Genomic DNA, 26,012 nt, shown 5'->3' with positions numbered 1-26,012 from the left:
ACAACCAACACAACATCCATTGCCATAGTCAGTTGTGGCTGCTGCTGTATAGGACATTACATGTACACTGTTAAGCTCCTCCCCATACTGGCTACACAAGCCTTGCTGTACCAGTACAACAGTGTTGTACAAATGGGTTGATTGGCAAGGGATACCCATTGTGTTCTGGCATGTGTGTGTATGTGTGCATGTCCGTATATCTGGAGGGTACAGCATTCCGAGGCCACATACTCCTATTACAATACCCATTGCCACACAGTAGTATAGATAGTGTTGTTGCTGCCCATAGGTGAGGCATGACAATGCAACACCCTGCTACGTGTGTGGCATGTACATTAGATGCATATCCCTGTAGTACCACTGTTGGGGTATACTATGGATTGTATCACAGTTGTGCACAATGTGTGATGGTGGGTATGGCAGAGTGTCATCATGGGTTTCAGGGAGTACAATATCCACTGGGGGATGTGGGTGCTGTGTGCACTATCATTACACCAAGGTACACCCGGCATATGTCCCATGTACTACGTTATGGTTACCACTGTCACCATCAACCATACAGGTAAATGATACCACAATCCAGGCCAGTTATGCATGTGCTTTGTGCAGCCTACCTGTAACACATTGGACACATGGTCAAGTTAGTTAGCAGCGATAGGCCCTGGTCTCTCGGATGTGTGTCTGTCTGTTATGTGTCTGTTAATGTGTATATGAAGGTATGTCACACTACATATTGTCCATATACACCCATTACATCCCCCATTAGCATACTGTACATGTCTGGGGATGTTCTGCATGTAACATGTAACCTGGGACACACCTCTCCCTAAACGCTGTGTGGTGTGTGCAATGTAAGCCACACACTTCAGTATCACTACATAGCTAGGTAGGGGTCTAGTCCCAGTATTGCCAAGTAGCAGTGTGTTTGTATGTGGATGGGTCCACATCAGGTTGCAGGGTATATATGCCCCAGCGGGTCACCAATCCACATGGCACAGGCAAGAACCATTTTAGTAACCTGTGACATGTGCTCAACTGTACCCAAGCTATGTCACAGTCATGGTGTCACTACAGTTTCATACCCAGTTGTGGAATATAACTGCAGACCATCCTCATGCTGACACATGTACACCTACAACACAAATGGATAACATTATAGGGACCGCAATCAACCAGTGTTACTAACAGCTGTAATGCATCATTGCTGGATGGCTACACTACCTGGCATATATGCATTACACTTCACTCCTTACAACATGTTACACTGCAGTACTGTGTTACACTGTAGTACTGTCACCATGTGCATCAGAACCATATTAGCCTGTCCCTGCATTGATGGTATGGATGACAAGGATGTGGCACAGGAAACATCATATGCACAGGGAATTCTTGTGCTGACACATATACACCTACAACACAAATGGATAACATTATAGAGACCACAACCAACCAGTGTTACTAACAGCTATAATACATCATTGCTGGATGGCTACACTACCTTCCATATATGCATTACACTTTACTCCTTACAACACGTTACTGCAGTACTGTGGCACACTGCAGTACAGTCACTGTGTGCATCAGAACCATATTAGCCTGTCCCTGCATCGATGGTATGGATGACAGGGATGTGGCACAGGTATCATCATATGCACAGGGTGTGATGTTGGTTTGCCAGAGGCCGAGGGTGGGCTATACATTTGACATCATGTGTGTGGGTGAGGGGTGTACTGTGTTGAGCTGGGCATGGTGCTGTGGTCTGTGTAGGTATGGGGTTGCCCTCAGTGTGCTTGTATAGTGTGTCGGTATGCATGCACACAGTTCTGCCATGTGGCTGTCCTACACAGGTGTTTATGGACAGCTGCAGACCATACCTGGCAGGGTGTGCAGTTCACTGCCTCTGGCCATGGACATGTGGACTGTGCCTGCCAGGAGTTCCATGGACACGTCCAGGTACAGGCCTCAATGTGCTACTCTCACCTGCTGATGACAAATGTCTAATAGTGCCAGGCCCCTCCTGGGACTTGCCAGGACCACGTGCATGTGGCCTACTGTGGTGTGGTGTGGACAGCACCCTCCTGCACTGCCGAGGCTGGTACTGCCAATATGGGAGCCCCTTGGTGTAATAGCACATCCACATTGACTGACAGCTGTTGGTGCTGCTGGCCCATGTCCACGCAGCCGTCATCGCATCCCCACCACACGTTGAAGCACGGACACACCACAGCCAATAAGGGCCATCATCTCACCATGCCATCTATCCATGAGCTCAGTATAAGCATGGATGGCACCAGACAGTTCACAGATGTTGTCACATACAGATGCGAGAGCAGCCCTCTGCAGCCTCAGGCCCTCTCTGGTGTAACGTTCCATACCTGCCTGTGCCACTATGACAGCCTGAAACATGCACCTGCTGGTACCAGCTATGTTGCCTCTGCCAGGGGCATGATGTCCAGCTGCCCCACCATGAGCGCTCTGGGACATCTGCCTATGTGGTGCCCTGCCGGACATCTGGCTATGCCTGCTGCGACTGGACACAGTACGCATGGTTACCACACTTTCCTGTGTACTGCCACCAAACGCCAGCTGTCCCTCTGCTATGGCCACTGGTGATGGGGTATGTATAGGCACTGAAACTGTGTGCGGGGGTGGGGTGACTAAAAGGAGGATGTCAAATGTTGGCACAGTGTCAGCCCCTAACAACCCCACCTGTGCCTCAACAGTAGTATCATCATCTTCTGTGTCTGTATGGACACCAACATCAGATTGCATGCAGGAGGGACCCTGACCCACCTCGCCACCTGTGGGGGAAAACAATAAACACACTTTAAAACCTGTACAGCATTGCTTAACAGTACACACACACACACACACACGCACACATGCACACACGCACACACACACGCACACACACACACATACACACACAAACACACACGTCCGTAATACCTACCTGTCCAGTCCGACATATATGTCCATGTGGTACCTCATCCTGCATCACACTTGTTAACATACACAAATTGATACCACTCATTAACATATCAGTCCTCTAAATGCCTACACAAGTGGCCACACCACAAGACCTATTACTACATTACCAGCCTGATGTGTGTGTAGTGGGTTTACATGGCCTCACTACTGTCATTCGGTATGCACCCTCTGTATGTCTGGACATCATGAGCATGGCCCCTATATGTGTGGGCTACTATGTTCTATCCATATTATCATGCACTTGTGTGGAATGTGTATGTAATGCTCAGTACATGCCAGATATGCTGCTCATTCAGCCTATCATGTGACAACTGTAATATTTGGAAGCACTTCCTGGCGTTGACTAGTATTTCCCCAATGCATCTGTAGTGCTGCATACGTGGGTTGTATGTGACCTCTCTGCTGAATATGATATTAAGGGTGTACCTGGTGTCTACCTTACCTCTCAATGCCTGTTACATGCTACAGACCATATTATACTATCAGCTGTCTTGTGATTACACACATGACAGGTATTCCTGGTGTGTAATGCAGCAGTCCATGTCCATGTACTGCACGGTCCCAAAGGGAGGTACTGCTGTATGAGCACCCCACAATCACACATGTGCATACATGGCCACTCACACAAACACACACGCATCCTACATGCATCAACCTGCCTCCACTTCACCAGAGCGACCCTACAGACAAACTAACCACCAGGACACATACACACACACACACACACACACACACACACACACACACACACACGCACACACACGCACACACACCACACATACAGGTGAGGTTGCGCAATGATAGTACACACAGTCATCCTATTACCCATCTGTCAACATGCAGAACATATGGTACACAACAGCATGCAGTGCAGCTATAGTCAATCCATGCTACCAACAGTATACATGTGTGTGATGCATGTGCTGTGTCACTCAGTGATGCCCCTTCCCCTGGATACCACTGCACCCATGTACACAGTATTTCTGTGCACCTGTTCTGCACCCTGCCATGTACTGTGCACCGCACCTCACAGGTGTACAACCCACCGCGGAATGTGTAGTACTGTGTCAGTTATGTCAGCTTTAATGCTCACAGCCCCTATGTTTTTCAGCAACACATACCTGGGATGGTACGTGGACAGATGTCATTTGTGAATGCCTGATGTCTGATTTACAGCTTTCAACATCAGCGGACCATGTATAACAATACTCTTACACTAACAACCATCAGAGCATACCATGGCTATATGGGGTGTACACACCCTTCCTGATATGATGCATCCATCCGTGATCTGCACTGGGACCACATCACTGCATATCTTAACAGTACATGTGCCCGATATGTGACATGTCCTGTACTTTCACATGCAGTGTCTATGGAATGTGTCAGGTGTGTGGATGCTAACCACAGGCATACACTCCGTGTGGGCATATGTGTGCTATGTCGGTTTGATGCACCTCCTGTTGTGTGTACTACAGAAGTCACTACTCCTGGCGGGGGTATACCAGTGTGGGCCATCTGCAATTGCCAGTGTATGTTCAGTCTACCCTACACATGTCCCCCTACTCTGCATGATTGCAAGGTCTACTCATGTGCATATCCCTCGGTGTTCACACACTGCCATCACTATTGCTGTGGGGGTAGGGTTACGTCTGCCACAGGTTCTGAACCTGACTATGTGCAGATACAGCCATTCTTAGCATCCTTAGGATCACTGCTACAGTGTACTGGTGTGTCATGCTGACATCCACCCTCCTTCAGCCTTTTTGCAGATGCATGACAAATAAGCCCTACATATATGTCACTTTGCAGTGTCCCATACACTGAACTCCACATGTTACAGCCTAGTCCCAGCTGATAATGTAGACTACTGTAATGCCTTATGCCATAGTGTATCTCTGCAGCAGTTGCCATTGTCCTACAGGTATATACACTGGTGTTGCACTGTATATGGGTGTTGTTCCAAACATGTCCCTACTGTAGGCCATGTCTCCCACCATTATGTTACTCCCTGTGGACACATTCCACAATGACATGATGTTAGTTATCATGCAAGTGTCTGACATATTCTTTCACTACCCCATCATGGTCACCCCTGTGATGCAGTGCATTTCACAGCAACAATACGTGCACATGTACAGCATGCATTCTGGGTAGGTGCGTTAGATGCGTGCATGGAATATACCATCATCATTACATGCCCGGTGTGTTGGTAAGCATCTACATAAATCATACTCACCGGTTACAGGCTGCTGCCTTGGTGGTATCCCAGAGGGACCTACATAAGAGGGTGAGACATGCAATGTCAGTGGCCACACCTGTGGCAGTGCGACAGGGTGGGTGCAGTATTACAATACATCAATGGTACGTTTCCATAATACTACCACATAGGGACATCTGTTTATCACTACTATGCAGCAACACAATATATCTATGACATGTCAGATATGCATGCTTTACCTTTACTGATGTGGATGTATACACAATGGGTCTATATTAGATAAAATAAATTTTATCTAATCGAACATTGACATCATTGAAAATCTCGGAACTCAAAACTGCAATTGTGGGAGGCTGCACCCCCCCACACACCCCCCGCTGAATATATATTCCAACTCTGATATTGCACTACAGTGAAGAAAGGGCAAATATTCCCATCTTCACTGTACCGCGATCTCACAAAAAACATGTTGAGTTCCGGGATTTTCGATGATGTCATTTTTTGATTAGATAAACTTTCCTTTATCTAATATAGACCCTATGCAACAGTGGTCTACTGATGTGCCCTGTGGCCTTACTTGCACGCTCCTTGGCCAGTGTGTGGGTGGCACCCACCTCCACAAAGGTGTCCGGCGGTTGGTGGCTGGCTGGATGGACAGATGCCACGAGGCTGGCCAGGAGCTCCTCCATACAAGTCAGGGGGATGGATGGCATGGCCCCCTGTGGTGAGGTGATCCCCCTGGACTGCAACAGCACGCCGACGGGCACTGAGAAGCAGGTCAGAACAATGATGCCGGACCGGCTCATAACTGTGGCTGTGCAGTCCGACATCATTGATCCTGTGGACTAGGTCATTCCACAGGGCAGTCTGCTCCTGCTGGTCATGGGCGGCCCAGCCAAATAGTACAGGGTAGTGCTGGATTAAATAGGTGAGCAGCACTTCATTTTTGGCAGCTGAATATGACAGTAGCCATGCATGTGACATCTTGACTGAAAGACATAAAGATAGAAACAGGTCTGAGCAACTCATACAGCAAGGTTACCATAGTTCTTAATACACACCTCTGTCACCCCTCCCTCCATATCAGTGACAACAAACTGTACACACAACTCATTAGGTATGGCTACAGCTTACCTACCCCCCACCATATCAACAACAACAAACTGTACACACAACTCATTAGGAATGGCTACAGCTTACCTACCAGTGGAACATATATTGTATTGTGCCACACTTACTGCTATGTATTTGTAGCCATGTTCCCTGTGTGGCCACAATCAATGCTGGCCTGTTACAGATTATTCACCTGCATGCCATTGTCAGGGCCACTATGGTTCCATATATGTCTGTGGTATGGCTGCTTTGTGATTGCTGCACATCTGACATTCTGTGTTATTGGGGATATCTATGCATGCTGCTGGACATGTTCCGGGATTGTGTAGACTATTACTACCAACATATGTTCTATAACAGTGACACAATAGCATGTATATGTACTACTGGCTAGCAGAGCCACCTCTCCAAACCCATCTGCCCATGTTACCTGGCCACATCACATGTGTGTCCCACCCTGGGGCCTCCTCATGTACTGGTCCAGTAATACCATCAGGTAGAACCAACCCAGGGGATGTTGTCCCCCCCCGGGGGCACACACAGACATGTTCCTGTCCCCTGAGGTCAGGTCCAGGGTCTGTTCCATAAATGGCTCCACAGACACATGTAGGATGTGCTACATCATGCTGAGGCACCCAGTAGACCTTCACAGGGCCGACATGCTCTTCCTGCTCAGCCTCCAGGCCAGGCACCTTCAGGACATGGACTGCTGTTGTGAGTAGCAGTGGGTGGGAGGCTTATTCCCATTGTATCCATATTGGGGCCCATGGGGCATCCACATCACAGACCACACACACCATCCAGGGTGTTTACCCACCACATGTGTCACATACCACCCCTGTAGACTGTTCTCTATATATACCAACCCTGACCACCTCCACTACTATACCAGCCATACTTCCCCATATTCCCATTCCATATTTCACAGATGAGGGCAGTGTGGTCCCAACAAGGGGTTAACATGTGACATACCTGTCCATGTTGCACACACTGTCAGCTGTAGACATCTGTGTGTATTGCTATGTGGGCTGTTTCCTCACACATAGCATGCAGCACTGTGGTAGTAATATAGGGGACATGTATTTACATAGATATATGTTTGTGTGTATGTTTTATATATGTAGAGGTGTGCATATAGGTATATATCTATATATGTGTAGATATATGTGATGTATATATGTGCTCATATATATGTCTACATATGGGTATCTGCATATTTGTGGACATACATGTAGATAAATATATATATATATATATATATATATATATATATATATATATATGTTTATATATTATATATGTATACATATGTACAGATATGCATACCTATATGTGGGGTACATTCAGACATCAGGTCCACAATCTCACAACACCTTCCTGCACAGCTGCACTGTTCTGCCTTGCCATAACTCAGACAGGTGCCACATATGGACACAGCCTGACATTAGGGGGGTTATATGTAGGACCAGGTTGCAGGTAATCCTATTACACACCTATGGCATTCCTGCATGCCACATTACAGAATAACCTGAGTATCCTGCAAGGGGTAGGCTGTGGATCCCACATGTCCATCATAATGGCATAACTTCCACCACCAGGTATTGGCCACATAATATACGTACTTCCCATTACACAACACACACTATGATGGCTTACATGTTGTTAGTCAGTGCTGATGTGCACAGCTGCCCACAGGGACAGACACTATTGTCCATGGCGGGTGTTCATCTCTCTCTCTCTCTCTCTCTCTCTCTCTCTCTCTCCATATGACATGCTGTCAGGGGTTGTTCTGTAGTGGCTTGTGAGTATGTCATGCTGCCATTCCTCCCATCAGTCCACTGCTGTTGTGTCCCCCACACATACTGTGGGGCTGGGGCCATATATGTGTGGGCTTCACCTACACAATACATGTGTGCCCTTATGCACTCCAGAGGCCAGTGTATGTAACAGTGGTATATGGCCCTGTGTTATTGAGTCGAGGGGAGGATGCACCATAACTAACCTAGGCTGTTACAACAATGTGGGGATATCAGGGGTAAGCTGCCTTAAGGTATCTGGATGTACATTACCAAACAATCCACCTTGGGAAAATGCAGGCCTACTGCCTACTGCCTCCTGCCATACAGACTGTTCTGTTTGTCAGTGGCTTGTGATGGTGTCAGTTATGCCTTGTTATGTAACAAGTACATCCCATTGTATCAACTGAGGTCTTTACCACCTAGGAATTATGTACAGAGTGTAGATAGAGGCTGCTGAACTATACATCTGCATTACTTGCTGTTGATTGTTTGGTATCCTGTGGCCCAGTCTGTCTTTACTATTGTACTACTTGAAGGCCTCGGCCTGGACAGCAACATTTGTAAACCTTTCCAAACTACTGTATTAGTATAACTGTTTCACAGTTGCATTACTCTGTTTATATGGATGTCAGTGTTTAAACAGCTATATGACATGGCATATACAACTGTAATAGTACACAAATAAAGCTTTCCCATGTATACAAGCCTGTGTGTGGTGTTATATCCTTTGACCTCTCTGTGGGTGTAAATTGCAGGCAACAATTGTCATTTGTATGGGTGGCTCATACAGTGTCCAATTGGTAAGGTGGTAACTGTAGGCATAGTGGCTGTTCCATAGTGTGTGCACCTTCTACATATGTATCTTACTATACATATCTCTGCGTGTGTATGTGTACTTACATATATATCTATCTCTCTCTCTCTCTCTCTCTCTCTAGATATATATATATATATATATATATATATATATATATATATATATATGTATATCTGTATCTGCATATATGTGTCTGTGTATATGTATCCTAGGGATGCTAATTGCTTCCACATTGTACATTCGCTATGGGAGCAAGACTGTACTGCATGATATGATATCATACAGGCGGGATGGAGTACTGTTAACATCCTGTGCCCATGTCGTGTCAGGTCTTGGTTATGGGATCTGCAACAGTTGGTAGTGTATTGCAGGGCAGATGTGTTTGGCTGTGGGGGGGGGAATACCTATTCGTACGAGATGTATGTTGATTGGGGCCTCTCAACCCCACTAATGGTGCATGTGGACATATATGCATATATGTTTTTGTTATGTTCCCATTGTTATCTACAGATGTATGTCCATATATACCTATACAGTTATAAATATATCTCCTTACATATGTATAAATTGATATATATATATATATATATATATATATATGTATATATATATATATATATATATATATATATATATATATATATATATATAGATGAAGACATATAGATGTATATATATATATATATATATATATATATATATATATATATACATATATAGATTATGTTACATCTATTTAGATATTAACACACACACACACACACACACACACACACACACACACACACACACACACACACACACACACACACACACACACATACATACATTTACATGTTGAAATACATTCCCTGTACTGATGAATGACTGGGATGGATGATATGTTTGTGGAAATATCAGGATTATGTACATCTGACATGGCTTAGGGGTAAATCACTTTGGCTATGGAGTGCAGTGTCCTGGGTTCAAGCCTTGCAGAGGCTGTTTATTTTTTTGCTGGGCAGAACAAGGACTGTTGGGTACAGAGTGATTAAGGCACTGATAAGCAGTTGTAAGTGAGTTTGTGTGGATTTGTGTGGAGGTAAATACTGCTAACTTCTGGTTACAGTTTCTTATACTCATTTAGCTTCTAAATTGCTTACCCCATGTAGGCATTGATTACCCCCACACAAACAAGCTAAAACCCGCCTACTGCTGCTTTAAAGTGGTTACTCCAACTTACCCCGTGTTAATTTCTTTAAAAGAAAAGAAAAAAGGATTGATAGGAAAGTGGTGAAAAAGTGGCTCAAAGAGGGAAATACAGTGGGGAAAATACCTAGAGATGTGCAGGAAGGGTGTAGGGAAGGTCCATAGCTGCCCATTTCTTCTACAGCAACAATATACACTGAATATGAGGATAGATTTGGACACTTAAACCCCTGAGAGAAGTGTAAGGACAACAATAATATGTTGTAATGTCAGTTAGACCAGATTCCATGTGTCCAGTGGACACATGTGTGAAATGGACAGCTATGTATGGGACATGATTTTTTTTTGGGAACAGATTGTCCTTTTTTTTTAAGGTGAGAATGGGATGTTGGGGCGGGATAGTAGGTATATTTGGGGAGGTAGGTTGAGTAGGTTAACAAATAAGACAAACAAGGTGCATACAGGGGCAGTATATGATACATGTGGGGGGTAAACACCTTGATTGGGTGAGGGGTTGGGAAATCGGAAGCCCACGAGCCCCCTAGTGGAAACAGTGAGACTGAGATCCCCACCCATGGGCAGTCACCACTGCACCTTCACAGCCCCAAAGGTAGCTGTGCTGAGGGCTGAGTCACAGAGCCAGGCCGACCCTCTAGTTGCAACACACAGCCCTCAAGCTAGCATAGCAGATCTCCGACCTCCCTGCAGAGCTCGCTATGCACCATGACCCAGACTTGGTGACGGGTGACAGGTTCCTGTCGCACCTGCTCCCGGGGGGGGGGGTTGATGAGCCCCAACCCCAGAGGCGGTTCCATCCGAAGGTGGTGCAGTACCAACAGACAAGAAGGTCCTGGGTTGAGCCCCAGTGCCACAACCAGCTGAGGTGGGACTGGTGGGTCTGCTGGGACCCACATTCCCATACGTGCTACGGTGTTTATGGTGTATTAACATATGTGGGTTAGTAATAGTCAACACATTCCAGGGTTAGGTATAACAGCATGCATAGATATTGCCATTAACCCAGACACCAGATATGGAACAGTTGCATAGCAAATGGAACACATGCATATATGGGACCACAGTGGTAATAACAACAGCATGCAGGTACATTGATGGCGCCATGCCACCAATTTTGGAATATTCCAATATAGCACATGCCTGGAAATAGATTTAAATAATTATCAACGAATAGGACATATGTCCCATCAGAACAGTGAAGTCAATACATCCCAGTTGAGGTGGGTATGTAGTTTATTGTTGGAGATATGGTGGGGGAGTGAGAAATATGTCAATTAACAACTAGTATATTCTTGTAGTCCACATTACTTCCTAGTCAGTGCTGTTATCTGTACCTTACAAGTATTACTACTATACTACCCTATAGCCTTAGTTTGGACAGTGATATGGCTGTTGTCATCTTTATACATGAACCGGTGTTACCTGCAGTATACACCTCTTACCTGGTATACCTGTGGAGGAAATTTTTGTTAACACTAACTGTTTTTACACATACTCCCAGATTCCAGGTTGATGTTGTACACATAGCTGTCCATCTCTTTCTGCACAGACTCTGGCCATGTCTTGACCACATGCAGGTGAACCGGGACATATCTAGACTACTGCCCTCTTCAACCTTTAGTGACGTACCACACACATATACAGGCTTTCCTACACAGTTATATTATGTAGCACAGTGTGGGTGACAGTGATCAGTGACTGCAACACTCACAATGCCATACAATACCAAAGTAAACAGTACCAGTACAGGGTATCATTATTGTATTTCTGGGCACAGTGTTATTATCTGACAGACTTGTGGGAGAAATGTTTGTTAGCACTACCTGAATGTTGCCATACACAGTACCAGATTCCACATTACTATTATGCAAATGCATCTCACTCTGTTACTGTACATACTCTGGCCACAGCTTGACAACATGGGGGTGGAAATGGGACATACATAGCTTCTTATTCTCATAAGGTTCTGGAGAGTTGCTAGTGTGCCAGCTTTGTTCTCATAGATGTGTGTCAATCAGCTGTATTTCCTGTTTCCGGCCTATACATCTGGGATCTTCCCACTGATTTCCCAGGAGGACAGGGTGACAGGCAACAGATATGGGCCACTTTACTGGACATTCTCGACATATCTCTACAGTTGTGGGGTATGATTCTGTATGCAGACTACTACCACTGCCAGGATTCGAACCATGGCTGTGTATGCTAAAAATACAACAGTTTACATCTCGGCTGCATGTGCTATTCAGGTTTTGTTGTCTGCTTTTCCCTGTTTTCTGCCTATGTATTTCTCAGTTGTACAATATGGCTGCTGGGGATTACATCAGTCATATACAGGCATTCCTACAAATTCTATTTATGGTACACAGTGTGGGTAACAGTGCTTAATACAACAGTACTATTATGTGATTGCAAATCTACATTACCATATGACACCAGAGTATACACATGCAGTTCAGCAGTTAGACCTTTATTGTCAGCTGTTACGCTTTTATTTACATGCAAACTATATGAGACTCTTCTTGCCATATCCTCTGTTGTATGCAGAACCTGCGTTAAACAATACAGGTTTTATACAGGCAATTAATTTACTAATACTTTTAGATTTATTTCCTATGACAGTACATGCAAGAGTATTACTGACCTGCCTCACATCGTAACCTCTCCAAGCAACTTCCATTGTTCTCCTGGTTCGAGGCCCACTCACGTGCAGCTGTGGAGGACATAAGAGGAATATTTAGCCATACCTATCCATGATATACATGAGCTGGCAATTATTACACACATAGTGGAGTGATACTTACACACAGCTGGGACAGCCCCTGCCATTCTAGCTTCTTGGATCCACTGCTCCAAGAGGTCCCCCTTATGCCACTTCAGGTTGGCATAGTGATGCCTGACCTGTTCACCAGTTTGGGGTATGCCAGTGGCACTGGTGAGGTCATGGGCGGGGTGGTCCCAGGCTTCTGCCTTATATTGGGAACCCTGGTACTGGCCCTGCAGCAGTCTCTGCTCATGGTGTTTGACAAGGAGTCCTGCCATGACTCTAGACTCCTGGATGCACCAGTGCTGCACCCAGAAGTGCACACCTTCTCCCCTTTCTGCCATTGTGCCTGCAAGGGGAAGCTATAACCAGTTATGAGATGTATTCCCACCTGTTGGGTTTAAGTAGGATGGATTTCCCGTACTTTCCCATGACTGGCCGGTTTCGAAAAGGCTAAGCTATGGGCAAATCTGCTTACCTAAGGTTGGCATTGTTTAAAGGGGTACACCATTGGGCACAATGAGTTAGCTGGCCTACACATTGCTTACACCTCCTAAGCTAGCCTGTGCAATACTTAGCATTGCTTACATTAGACTTTGCATCATATTTTCTTTTTGGCATTGATTTATTAATCATTACATCTTATATATATGCCTGGTATCCATGATTCATGTGTACGTACACTGTATGGGGCCCTTGTGTTTTATTGGGGACTTCAACACTCTATTACAATTACACCTCACATCTGGGCATAGTGCTGTACTCCAGTTCACATATTTATGTTATGTAGTGGGTTATAGAACATATGACTGTATACTGATTCCTTTCTCAGGTTCAGTTTGATATTACTATAGTGAGGATTTGTTTGGTAATACCTCATTCTTCTGTATTGCTGTGATGGTTTGGTGGTTAACTACTGTGAGTATAGTGTATAGGGTCCTGGGTTCAAGCCCTGCAAGGCTGTTTATTTCGTTGCTGGGCAGAACAAGGGCCATTGGATGCAGAGTGATTAGGGAACTTTTGAGCAGTTGTAAGTTGGTTTGCCCTGGATTGCGCGAGGGTAAGGTATGCTAACTTACATAGGGTTAGCTTCAATATTGCTTAACCTGTATGCACATTGCTTACCCCCACGTATCCACTTACTAGTGCTTAAATATGCTTACTACTGCTTATTGGTGCTTACACTTGCTTACTCCCGCAGACAACTGAACTGATTTAGACAGTAATATCAAATGGTTCTTGGGAAGGTGGGGGATTTGGTAGCTGTATGGAGTTGTCATTCATTACACATTTCACCTTCCATTTGTATCTGTGACACCCATGCCCTGGCCCAGCAATCAAGGAGCCTCAATCTTCACCACTAACACCAGAGAGGGATGCCTCATATAGGAAGAAAGGATAACAAATACACACAGTAAAGTGCAATTTCCCTTAAGAGTACACAGAAATCACAGTCAGTCCAGGGCTGGTCGCTCCCTTGCTCTCCAGGTCCCCAATAAAACTCCCCACTGGTACAGCTATAGGGTCCAGATCTCAGCTTGATGGGCAAGCTAAAACCTCCAGCACCCTCTCTGTCCAACCAGTGCTTCGTGTCCCTGCCCAAATAGCTGACACACACACAAAATCACACACACACACACACACACACACACACACACACACACACACACACACACACACACACACACACACACACACACACACACACACACACACACACACACACACACACACACACACACACACACACACACACTCACACATAGAGAGAGAGCTACATGTTTATATATACATTTAACCTGTTTTGATGTACTCCTATTATTTGTCCGAGTGCCTCTATTCATGTTCTACAAGAGTAGAAAAGATAGAGGTGTCAAAATATGATGCCAGATGGCAGGGAAGTTTTTTTTTCTTTGGTGTACCTTTAAACACACTTCATATGCATGTGTTACCACATCCAATCCTTCTTTGCAGACCTTCTCTATTGGCCTCACCCTACTTTAGTCTGCCTCATTGAGAGTCTTAGCCTCCAGTACCAAGGCTGTAGTTAGGCAGGAAAACACTCATCCCTGGGATGGGTGAGTTAGCATTTAAGCTGCTCATTTACCCCCTTCCCAAACTGGATCCACCAGTTCCTTTATGAGTATGGTCTAGTTAATGATTCTACATTCAGTATAATCAAGGATTTTACTAGTGTGTACATAAGAATTGTAGATACAGTCAGACATTCTAAATACAGCATAGCTAAGGATTATGGAGAGATTTTAGTAAAACATTCTAAATATGGTGTAATCTGGGTTATGCTGAAGAACACTGAAGGACTCAGATGCTTTGTTAAGTAAGATTTCTGCATTCAGTGGGCCTGGGCACAATGTGATCAAGGCATCTGAATGTACAGGTATCAAATGTTCTGGTACAACATAGTCAAGAATTCTTAATCAGCATATTCAAAGTGCCAGTTGGTCTCTTTATTTAAGAAAAGAAGACATGTCCACAGTCTTGGTGCTAAATCAAATATATTAAATATGGATGTGGGACTTCTTTAAGGTCATGTCTTATGTCCTCCTTCTGTTTGTCATTTTTTCATGAATATGATGTTCAGGTGAAGCCAAAGTCCAGAAATCATATTGTATGGTGACATGATGGTCACATATTTGTTGTCTGTATATGTTGTTTCATTAACTTCAAGTGATTGTGATGCTAACCTTTACTGGAAATTTTCACTGCCGAGTATAAAGCAGCTGTGATGAAATTCAGCACCTCCAAATCAGAAGTCACACTTCTCTCTTGGAAAAAGTAGATTTTTCCCTGAAGGTGATAGGGAAATGGCTACTGCTGGTAAGGAGTGTAAGTGTCTTGGAATCTAGTACAGTGCTGTGGGATAGTGAGGCCTGTGCAGCTTTAGAAACACTCCCCCAGAATGGTAGGATGGGAAGATCTGGGCAGGGTACGAAATATTTCTTCATTGTGGTAAAATGACAAGCTCTGCATGGGCTAAGGAATGTATATTTATTTTATTTACTTAATGTTTGTTAACCGGGTTAGGCGACTGGTCCATGGATCTTATTTATTTTATTTTATTTTATTAAATTAATGTTTGTTTAACAGGTTAGTGAACTGGTCCATGAATCTTAATTGTACTCCAGGTGATGAGATGGTGAGGTTTGGACAGGATAGCAATCACACTGCCCAGAGGAGTGAGATAGTGGGGTCTCAACAGGCTAATGGACACTACACAATAGTGATGGGATGGAAGGTCTAGGCAGAGGTCTCGGCAGGCTAAAGAACACTGCTGCAGAGTGATTAGATGGTAAAGGTAGAGTGGATTAAAGAATGTGGCTTCAGGGTAGTGAAATGACAGAGCCTAGAGAGAGTACGGTGATGAGATGGTGAGTTCTTGGTGGATGAAAGAATACTTCCCCAAAGGGATGGGGCGGTTAGTTATGATTAGCCTAAAACTCACTGTGCTAGGGTGAAGAGATGGTGAGGCCTTGGCAGAATAAGCATTACTGCCTGTGTTACTCTTTGACAGGTGTACCACCCTAGCTCCTTATCAGAAGATGGCAATCAGTAATGCAAGACCTGACATTTAGAAAATTAAAACACAATTCAAACATAAACGCAGTAAACTGTAAACCTACTGCTGCATTTTTAACCATTTTTGTAAGGGGACTTTGCCCCCTTGAATTACCCAATGTGGGGAGGACAAGATCCCACAAACTTGCTACTTAATATGTATTAAATATAAGACTGCTGTACCTCAGGGAAAGGTGAATAATTTGAGATAATCCGACCCTGGACATATTATATATTCTCTTCATTCACATTCATAGCTCTTCTAAGAATCCTCAAACCCACAACAGGCATGTGGCATGGTGAAATCTGGGAAGGAAAAGAATCATTACCCAGGGTGCTGGCAAGCTGGGAAGGCGAAGTCTAAGGAGGGTAAGGAAGAATCCCCCAGGATGATGAGATCTAGATGTCTGTGCAAGGTAGGGAGTACTGTCCCAGAGAGGTGAGATGAAGTTTAAGTAGGATAAGGAATAACGTCACAGGGTAATTATATCCAGGGGGCTGTGCAAGGAAAGGAACAGTGCCCCATGGTGGTGAGATGAAATCTAAGGAGGGTAAGGAAGAATGCCCTAGGGTGATTATATCTAGAGGTCTGTGGAAGGTAGGAAACACTAACCCTGGGTGGGGAAATTAAGTCTAAATAGGGTAAGAAACAATGCCTGATGAGGCTGAGATCCAGAAGTCTATGCAAGGTAAGGAACACTGTCCCAGGGTGGTGAAATGAAGTCTGAATAGGTTAAGGTGAAATCCCTAGGATGATAACATCCAGAGGTCTCTGGAGAGTAAGGAACACAGGCCCAGGATGACATAACGAAGTCTTAATAGAGTAAGGAAGACTGTCCCATGATGCTGAGATCCAGAGGTCTGTGCAGGGTAAAGAACACTGTCCCACGGTGATGAGATGAAGGCCAAGTCGAGTAAGAAAGAAAGATCCATGATGATTAGATGCATAGGTCTGTGGAAGGTAAGGAATATGGTCCCAGGGTGGTAAAATAAAGTAACCTCCAAACAAAGTGAAACGGAAAACTCGTGCAGCACAGTCTATTTTATTAACACTACAATTTCTTTCACGTTTTCGTCCACAGAAAAGACTTCAGATAAAACATACACAGTAAAATCACCATACATTTATACACTTACATAAATTACTTAGCCAATCAAGTTCTCCTCTTAATCTATAAAATACACACCTTAAAAGCCTTTTGATCTGCACAGTATTAAGGAAGCACAATGATAAAATATGGAAAGGCAATCAAAACTACAAAAACTAAAATGGCAATCCTGCTATGTCATGTAGATAATAGTTAATAAATAACTTACATAAAAAGTCATCTTAAAATCTACACATATAAAAGGGATATCATTACATTTATATATAAAATTAGATAAAATTAAATAAAATTACTTTATATATCATGAACAGGGCGCCATCTGTTGGTCAAAGCCTTATAATGTTTCAAGGGAAAAAAAGCTTATCTGCAGAACCTACCCAAAACATATATATACCTTGTTAATACATATATAAGTGCAGTTCACCACTCAAATATGTGCCCATATTGTCAAACATTTAAAGCTTTGCACCTCTTAATTTTAATAAGGGCAAAATAGATGGGTATCCATTGAGCCCAGGCTGTTTCCCTGCATCCAAAATACCTGGCAGTACAGCTCTCTGTATTCAAGGCAGGTTTCTCAGGGTCCCCCTCTGATGTCCAAAGGGATACTTTCAAGAACAAAAAAGTTGAAAGTAGCCTGCCTACAGGTATTTGTGTGCTTGTAAAGGGCATTGGTGTCATTCTTATTTTTAATATTATATGTATGTTTGTAAATCCGCCTCTTAAGTTTGCGCTCAGTTTTACCAACATAAAATGAGGCACATTGACTACATGTCACCAAATAAAAACCCTCTCACTATTGCAGTTATAATAATTATGACTAATAAGGGTTTTATCATGACTTGTCAATACAATATTCACCTTGTTGGCCACATATTGGCACTGCTGACATGCTCCACATTTGTATGTCCCCTTACGTCTTAATGCCTTAGGAGAGAAATTGTTCCAAAAGGGCTTAGGGTTTCAAAATACCCTAACAACATTTGTAAAGGCTCTGACTGTTACAATGAGTTGCTTGAAATTTTTAACAAATGTGGTCTTGATACTGTGAGGGTTACGGTCAAACAAAATGAGATTATGTTGTCTAAACTGCGTGTGGAAATTGAGGTATTAAATAATAATATAACTAATGATCTATTGTTCACTGTTGATACTGAATAAAATAAATATTATGAGGTCCTGGATATAGTAGATAAGAAGTGCGGCATTAACATAAAAAGAAAGATTAAAAAAATGGAAAGGGACCTACATGAATACAAAACTAAAACATGTTACCCAGACCCGAAAAGATTTTTTAATAGTGTAGATACTGAAGGTTATGTGGTTAAGGATAATGCCTTTCCCCAGCAAAACAGAAGGGATTCCTATGAAGGTGAACAATTGTAGTGTATCCCCGCTTCGCAGGTCAGAGAGGATCATAAACCAACAGGCCCCTCGGTACTTTCAGGGTACAGTGCGGCAGTGAAGCGGGGTATGGGGAGGAGGGGGGACGTGCGGGATTTTGAATGGTGGTGAAGTGACAGAGGTTTTTGGTGATGCCTTACCTTATGACATCACAACTGAAGGAGTTAAATACTGCTTGAGTAATTTTAATATATTTAATTATTCAGAATGTATACCTACCCCTGTATGGTTTAGTTTGTTGTCAAAAGGTTTTAAATTTGTTCCACACATTAAAGGAGATGTTTCTAAGTATATCATAGATTTTAAATTGTTTTTAGTAAAATGAACTTGGATATCATTATGCAAGGGAATATAGCTACATATCAAGGAAAGGAACCCTAACATAAAAGCCTTTTCTTCCCCTCTATTCATCCCCAACTAAAAAATTTTGAAGCATCTACTGAAAAGAGTTTAGAAAACACACCACACGGGAACTTAACAGGAAGGTATTTAACCTTAGTAAGGATGAATGGACTTTATTAAAGCAATTTAGGGGGGTAAAAGCATACGGATTATGAAGCCTGATAAAGGTGGAGGTGCTGTAGTTATGAGCTCAGTATTATATGAAGGAAAAATGCTGAATTTGTTGGGGGACATTAATACGTACAGGAGGGTATTGAAAAACAAAAATTAATATCACTTACAAAAAGATTGATATGGCCCTTTATGATCTTCTTATGGATGGGCTGATAAGTAATGTTATCTACCTGTACCTAAGTAATGACAGACCAATGGTACCCAATATTTTCGGAATTCCAAAAGTTCATAAACATCCCCTAGACCCTGCATTGAGACTTATAGTGTCTGCTGAGGGGTCAAAGACTGCACCCCTAGAAAATACATCAACATTAAGCTTAAGTCTCATGGTCTGAACAACCAACAAATACTTAAGGATTATTGGGAATTTTTACAGAAAATTGACCTAGAATTGGATTACCAATGGGTTCTTTTTATCACTATAGACATTAAAGATCTTTTTTCCATAATTCCCCATTCCAAAGGGTTGGAATGGTTGGAGCTGTTTTTGACAGAGGATGGTCAGATTTCCAACAATGATCTACATATAGTTTTGGGTCTTATGGACTTGGTTCTTACAAATAATTTCCTATATTTCAGTGAGGAATTCTTTCACCAAATCAAGGGGTAGTGATGGGGGCCAATTGTGCCCCCACCTACACAAATATTGTCCTGGCTTGGTGGGAAAAAGTGTACATTCTCCTCAGAATTTAGGCATTGTTGGATCAAATACGTTAGATTTTTAGATGACATCTGTATTTGTTGGACTGATATGTAGGCTAAACTAAATGAGTTCTTGAAATACCTAAATGCTACAACTGAATTTTTAAAATTTACACACACCATCTCTAGAGACGTTGTACATTTTTTAGACGTCACACTAGAATAGACAGTGAATGGTAGTGTGAAGTCTAAGGTTTTTCAGAAAAATACATATTCCAACTCTTATTTGTACTACACAAATGCACATCCTGGGTTCCAGAAAAAGAATATTGTTAAGGGCCAATTTATTCGTGCCCCAAGAATGACCTTGTGTGACATGGATTTTAGAAACGAATGTGAGTTTCTACATGGGTTATTTTTAGAGAGGGGATACCCAGATGATCTTATTAAGAATATTAAAAGTGAAGTAGTGGCAAACAGAAAAAACAAATTTGGCCCTGTTTTGGGGGTTGATAGAGCAGGTGAGTGGCAGCAAACCATAGTGGGGACAGATAATCACAATATGGGTAGAGCCTTTATTACAGAATTTAATGTAAACACTTTAAGTCTCAACAAAATTGTGAAAAATGAGTGGTATAGATTAATAAGATTTACTGACTTGCCATTCCCTGAAAAAGGTCCCCTTAAGTGCATTTATAGGAAAAGTAGAAGCCTGAAGAACTTTTTAGAAGCTAATGGAGGGGATAAGGAGAGTTTTAGTAGCAGACGTAAGGAGACATACAAATGTGGAGCAGTGCCAATATGTGGCCAACAAGGAGAATATTGTATTGACAAGTCATGATAAAACCCTTATTAGTCATAATTATTATAATTGCAATAGTGAGAGGGTTGTTTATTTGGTGACATGTAGTCAATGTGCCTCATTTTATGTTGGTAAAACCGAGTGCAAACTTAAGAGGCGGATTTACGAACATACATATAATATTAAAAATAAGAATGACACAAATGCCCTTTACAAGCACACAAATACCTGTAGGCAGGCTACTTTCAACTTTTTTGTTCTTGAAAGTATCCCTTTGGACATCAGAGGGGGACCCTGAGAAACCTGCCTTGAATACAGAGAGCTGTACTGCCAGGTATTTTTGGATGCAGGGAAACAGCCTGGGCTCAATGGATACCCATCTATTTTGCCCTTATTAAAATTAAGAGACGCAAAGCTTTAAATGTTTGACAATATGGGCTCATATCTGAGTGATGAAGTGCATTTATATATGTATTAAGAAGGTATATATTTTTTTGGGTAGGTTCTGCAGATAAGCTTTTTTCGCTTGAAACATTGTAAGGCTTTGACCAACAGATGGCGACCTGTTGATGATATATAAAGTAATTTTATTTAATTTTATCTAATTTTATTTATAAATGTAATGATATCCCTTTTATATGTGTAGATTTTAAGATGACTTTTTATGTAAGTTATGTATTAACTATTATCTACATGACATAGCAGGATTGCCATTTTAGTTTTTGTAGTTTTGATTGCCTTTCCATATTTTATCATTGTGCTTCCTTAATACTGTGCAGATCAAATGGCTTTTAAGGTGTGTATTTTATAGATTAATTAAGAGGGGAACTTGATTGGCTAAGTAATTTATGTAAGTGTATAAATGTATGGTGATTTTACTGTGTGTTTTTATCTGAAGAGGTCTTTTGTGGATGAAAATGTGAAAGAAATTGTAGCGTTAATAAAATGGGCTGTGTGCTGCACGAGTTTTCCGTTTCACTTTGTTTGGAGGTTACTAGTTTCATTTTGGTGATTTTCCTCTCTGTAATTCATGTTTACTGGTAAAATAAAGTCTAAATAGAGTAGGGCGAATGCCTGATGATAATGATATCTAGAGGTCTGTACAGGATAAAGAACACAGACCCAGGGTGGTGAAATGAAGTCCGAATAGGGTAAGGAAGAATGCCTCATGATAATGAAATTGAGAGGTCTGTGCAGGGTAAGGAACACTATCCCTTGGTGACGAGGTGTAGGCCAAGTACAGTAAGGAAGAAAGCCCCATGATGATTAGATCCAAAGGTCTGTGGAAGGTAAGGAACACTGTCCCAGGGTAGTGAAATAAAGTCTAAACAGGGTAAGGAACAGTTCCCAGAATGGTGAGATCCAGCTGTCTGTGAAGGACAAGTAACACTGTCCCAAGGTACTGAGATGAGGAGTTCCGGGCAGTTTTAATAATACTGGAAGTTTACTGCATAAGCAAGTGGTATCACTTATCCAGTGAAACTAGTAGAGTGATTTCTTGCTGTATAATAAACTTTTTACTGCGCACACTGTACCAGAATTATATGTAAACAGAAAGGGGCCTGCATGTACAACAGTGGTTTATAGAGGCATGACACCAGCTTATACAATAAATGAAAATAAATAGAATTCACCTTTGAAATGGAGAACATGTCAAAAAACAGAAAAATATATAATTCAATAGCTATCATGTCAAAATTGCAATGTTTTTATGTTTTGAATGTATACATTAGGTTTATCCCTCATGAAGAGGAAGACGAGCATATGCAACAACCTGGAGAAGAGTAATCATGGTTTTAAAGTAAAATATTCAATACAGTTCGGTAAAATAACTTAGTTATTAAGGGTATTCTGTACTCATTTGTGAGATCATGTTAGTATGTGAAGCTAAAAAACTATTATAACTCCAAAAACTGAGGAAAAATCACAGATACTTTGTTACACTCAACAGGCCCCTCATAATCTCACTAAACACAGTGATTCTCACAATGGTAACCCTAATTATGGCTGTTCTTCTTAAATTACTACTTACAATACTGACAGTAAACACATTTCTGATATCATTAATACAATTGGCAATTAATATCTTGTGATAAAGATATATCTATGAACAACTTGGAGCATGCCCAATGATTATTTACAAATGAGGCACTAGTTTTAAAAATATCTTAGACAATCTGTCTGATACCCGTATATCTCAAATGGGCAAAATGTCAAAATGTGGCACCTGTACACAATGCCAGTATATACATTATGACAATGAAATCTCTCTTGGCAATAAGAAAATTAAAATATCAAGGTATTTTAAATGTTTCATTTCAGGGGCTGTATACGCAGCTGTGTATATCCATTGTACTGCATATTATGTAGGTAAAACGGAATGCAAGCTGAAACAACGTATATATGAACATATATATGATATCACAAAAGCAAAATCAACCAACGCCCTTTATAGACATACAGCTAAATATACTGGTCATAAATTTAAATTTTCAATATTAAAAAGAGTGGATGTTAACCCAAGAGGTGGTCCGTGGACCATTATATTAGAACAACGTGAACTTTGGTGGCACATCTTTGTAAATGCCACTGTATTTCCAGGGTTAAATGACATTATTATTATTTCAAGTCTTCTCAAGATGAAAGCACATTATAAATAATGTTAATTATGAACAAGTTCATTTATTTTTCATTTTTATTTTCAATTTATGGTTAATTATTATATCACTGCAATCATCAGTATAATCTTATCTATTTAGGTATATAGTTTTAATTGCATATTGTTTATATGCTTTTTACGGGTTCCTATTACGCAATCGAAAATCCCTTTAGGCAAATACAAAGACGTCGAACCATATTGCACAAAGTACATAAACCCCAAATGGTCAAAACCGCAAATTTCGAAAAGTCGGTTTGTTTTGGTTGGCCCGTCTGCGGTACAGCTCCATAAGGTAAGTGTGCGATAGATAGGACTTTATTGTTAGGATTTGGGTTAAGTAAGTGCTTAGATAGGTACTGTATGTAAGAGTTAGTGTAGTGTTAGGTGTAGGTTTTTTTTAAGTGTAGGGTTTAATATGTATGTGTATTATTTATTTTGTTTAGGTGTATGTCTGTAGGGGATGTGTGTGGTAGTTACTGACCTTAGGGTTAGGGAGGGGTTAAGGAGAGTGCATAGATAGTTGTGTTTGTGGGGTTTAGTATAATGTTGGAGGTAGGGTTTTGGTGCTTTTATTTTGTTTAGGTGTATGTCTGTAGGGGATGTGTACAGTATTTACGGACCTTAGGGTTAGGGAGGGGTTAAGGAGAGTGCTTAGATAGTTGTGTTTGTGGGGTTTAGTGTATTGTTTGAGGTAGGGTTATGCTGCTTTAGTTTAGGTTAGAAGTAGGGTTTGGTTAGTGTATGTATGTGGTTTATTTATTTTGTTTGGGTAGGTAGTATGCAGCGGGTGGTGGGGTTGGCCGACTATGACAGTTCGAATTTTTTTTTTCACGGTTTAGTGCGTTTGGGATTTTCACGATTCGCGGTATAGGGGTCGATGTTTTGGTATTCGCGCATAGGGTTTTTCGCTTTGCTAATATAGACCCCTTTTTACATAGGAATTATTTTGTAGCTTTTATAAAATATCATAATTTTTATTTTTTACTTTTCTACACTTTTAGTTACCGTTGTCATTTTCATTGGTAATAGATGTGACGCCCCTGCACTGGCCCAGTAATCAAAGAGCTTCAATCCTCACCACTAGCACCAGTGAGGGATGTGCACATCGGGAGGATGACAAGTACACACACAGTAAAGTACAATTTCCCTTAAGAGCACATAGAGGTCACAGTCAGTTTGGGGCTGGTTTCTCCTTCTTTCTCCAGATGTCCAATAAGACTCCCCACTGGCACAGGTATAGAGTTGAGTCCTTAGCCAGGGTTTCAAGCCAAGTCCTCCCAGCACTCTGTCTAACCAGTGCTTCATGTCCCTGCCCAAGTAGCTCACACACACACACACACACACACACACACACACACACACACACACACACACACACACACACACACACACACACACACACACTTTGAAATTTGATTTATACACAAACACACACCTGGGGAAGGCTGGTACAGGTTTACTAGCTATGCCACCTTCTGCCCAGACCATAAGATAGCTATCACTCCTACCAGAACCACTTATCAGCTGCTCTAAGGCCCTTCCCAAAGGTGACCAATCTTACTGTGTAATGTTACTGTTAACCAAATGGTAAGTGTGACTAAGACTTTTAAGGCTATTTAGGAGTGGCCTATACAGTGTCACCAAATACATATGCAAGTACTCTACAAGCTTAAATATCTCTAAACAAACCAGCCACAATTAAAAGGTTTAAATACATTTAATAATAAATAATAAAAGAACAAAACAATACTCAATAACTCAGCACAGTGCCTACAGAGTTCAGAATCACAGTAAATGTTTTAAAACAACATTGCAGGACAGTCTCAAATAAATACAGAAAACATCTAAACTAATCTTACTATATTCCTATCTATATCTAAGAGAAATCACTGCTATCTAGTTACTTACTATTAGCAAGGCAAGTACTGATGAGAGGATGTTTCCAGGATCAAAGACAAATACAAAATGCACAGACTTTTCTTTGAGATAGTTCTTAAATTACTGTCAAACATTACTGCTGGTCATCTTGGGATGACATCACTCTTTGTCACCTGCTTTCAGTTTCCAGGCTAACAGAAACTTAGAATTTAGCACCTCTGTGTCAAAAATACATATCGCTCAGACGTTTGCCTAGAACTGGAAGTCGTAAAACAGTTTAAGCACTTTTACATTTTAAACCTAGTAATTATTTTTGTTTCAAGACAATAGAAAGAAACCTCTATAGACATCCTGTCTCCTTGCTGCCTTTATAGCATATCATAAAACACTTTTAACTTATTTTTTTGACGTTTGTCACGTTACCTCTGTATGTTCCAACGTCTACTATTAATATAGTT

The 26,012-nt window shown here is 41.8% G+C and overlaps 1 protein-coding gene across 1 annotated transcript in view; it reads left to right on the top strand.

Moving 5' to 3' along the window:
- The window catches only part of LOC122812858 (tripartite motif-containing protein 72-like), a 145,326-nt gene that overhangs the window by 44,546 nt on the left and 74,768 nt on the right, over nt 1-26,012 (top strand). The gene's annotated exons all lie outside the window — the stretch shown is intronic.

The sequence above is a fragment of the Protopterus annectens genome, chromosome 10.part0 (assembly GCF_019279795.1).
Source record: "Protopterus annectens isolate FY-2018-M chromosome 10.part0, PAN1.0, whole genome shotgun sequence".
NCBI classification, from domain to species: Eukaryota; Metazoa; Chordata; order Ceratodontiformes; family Protopteridae; genus Protopterus; species Protopterus annectens.
Note: the sequence above shows the minus strand (reverse complement) of the source record. Positions and strands in the feature narration are given on the sequence as shown.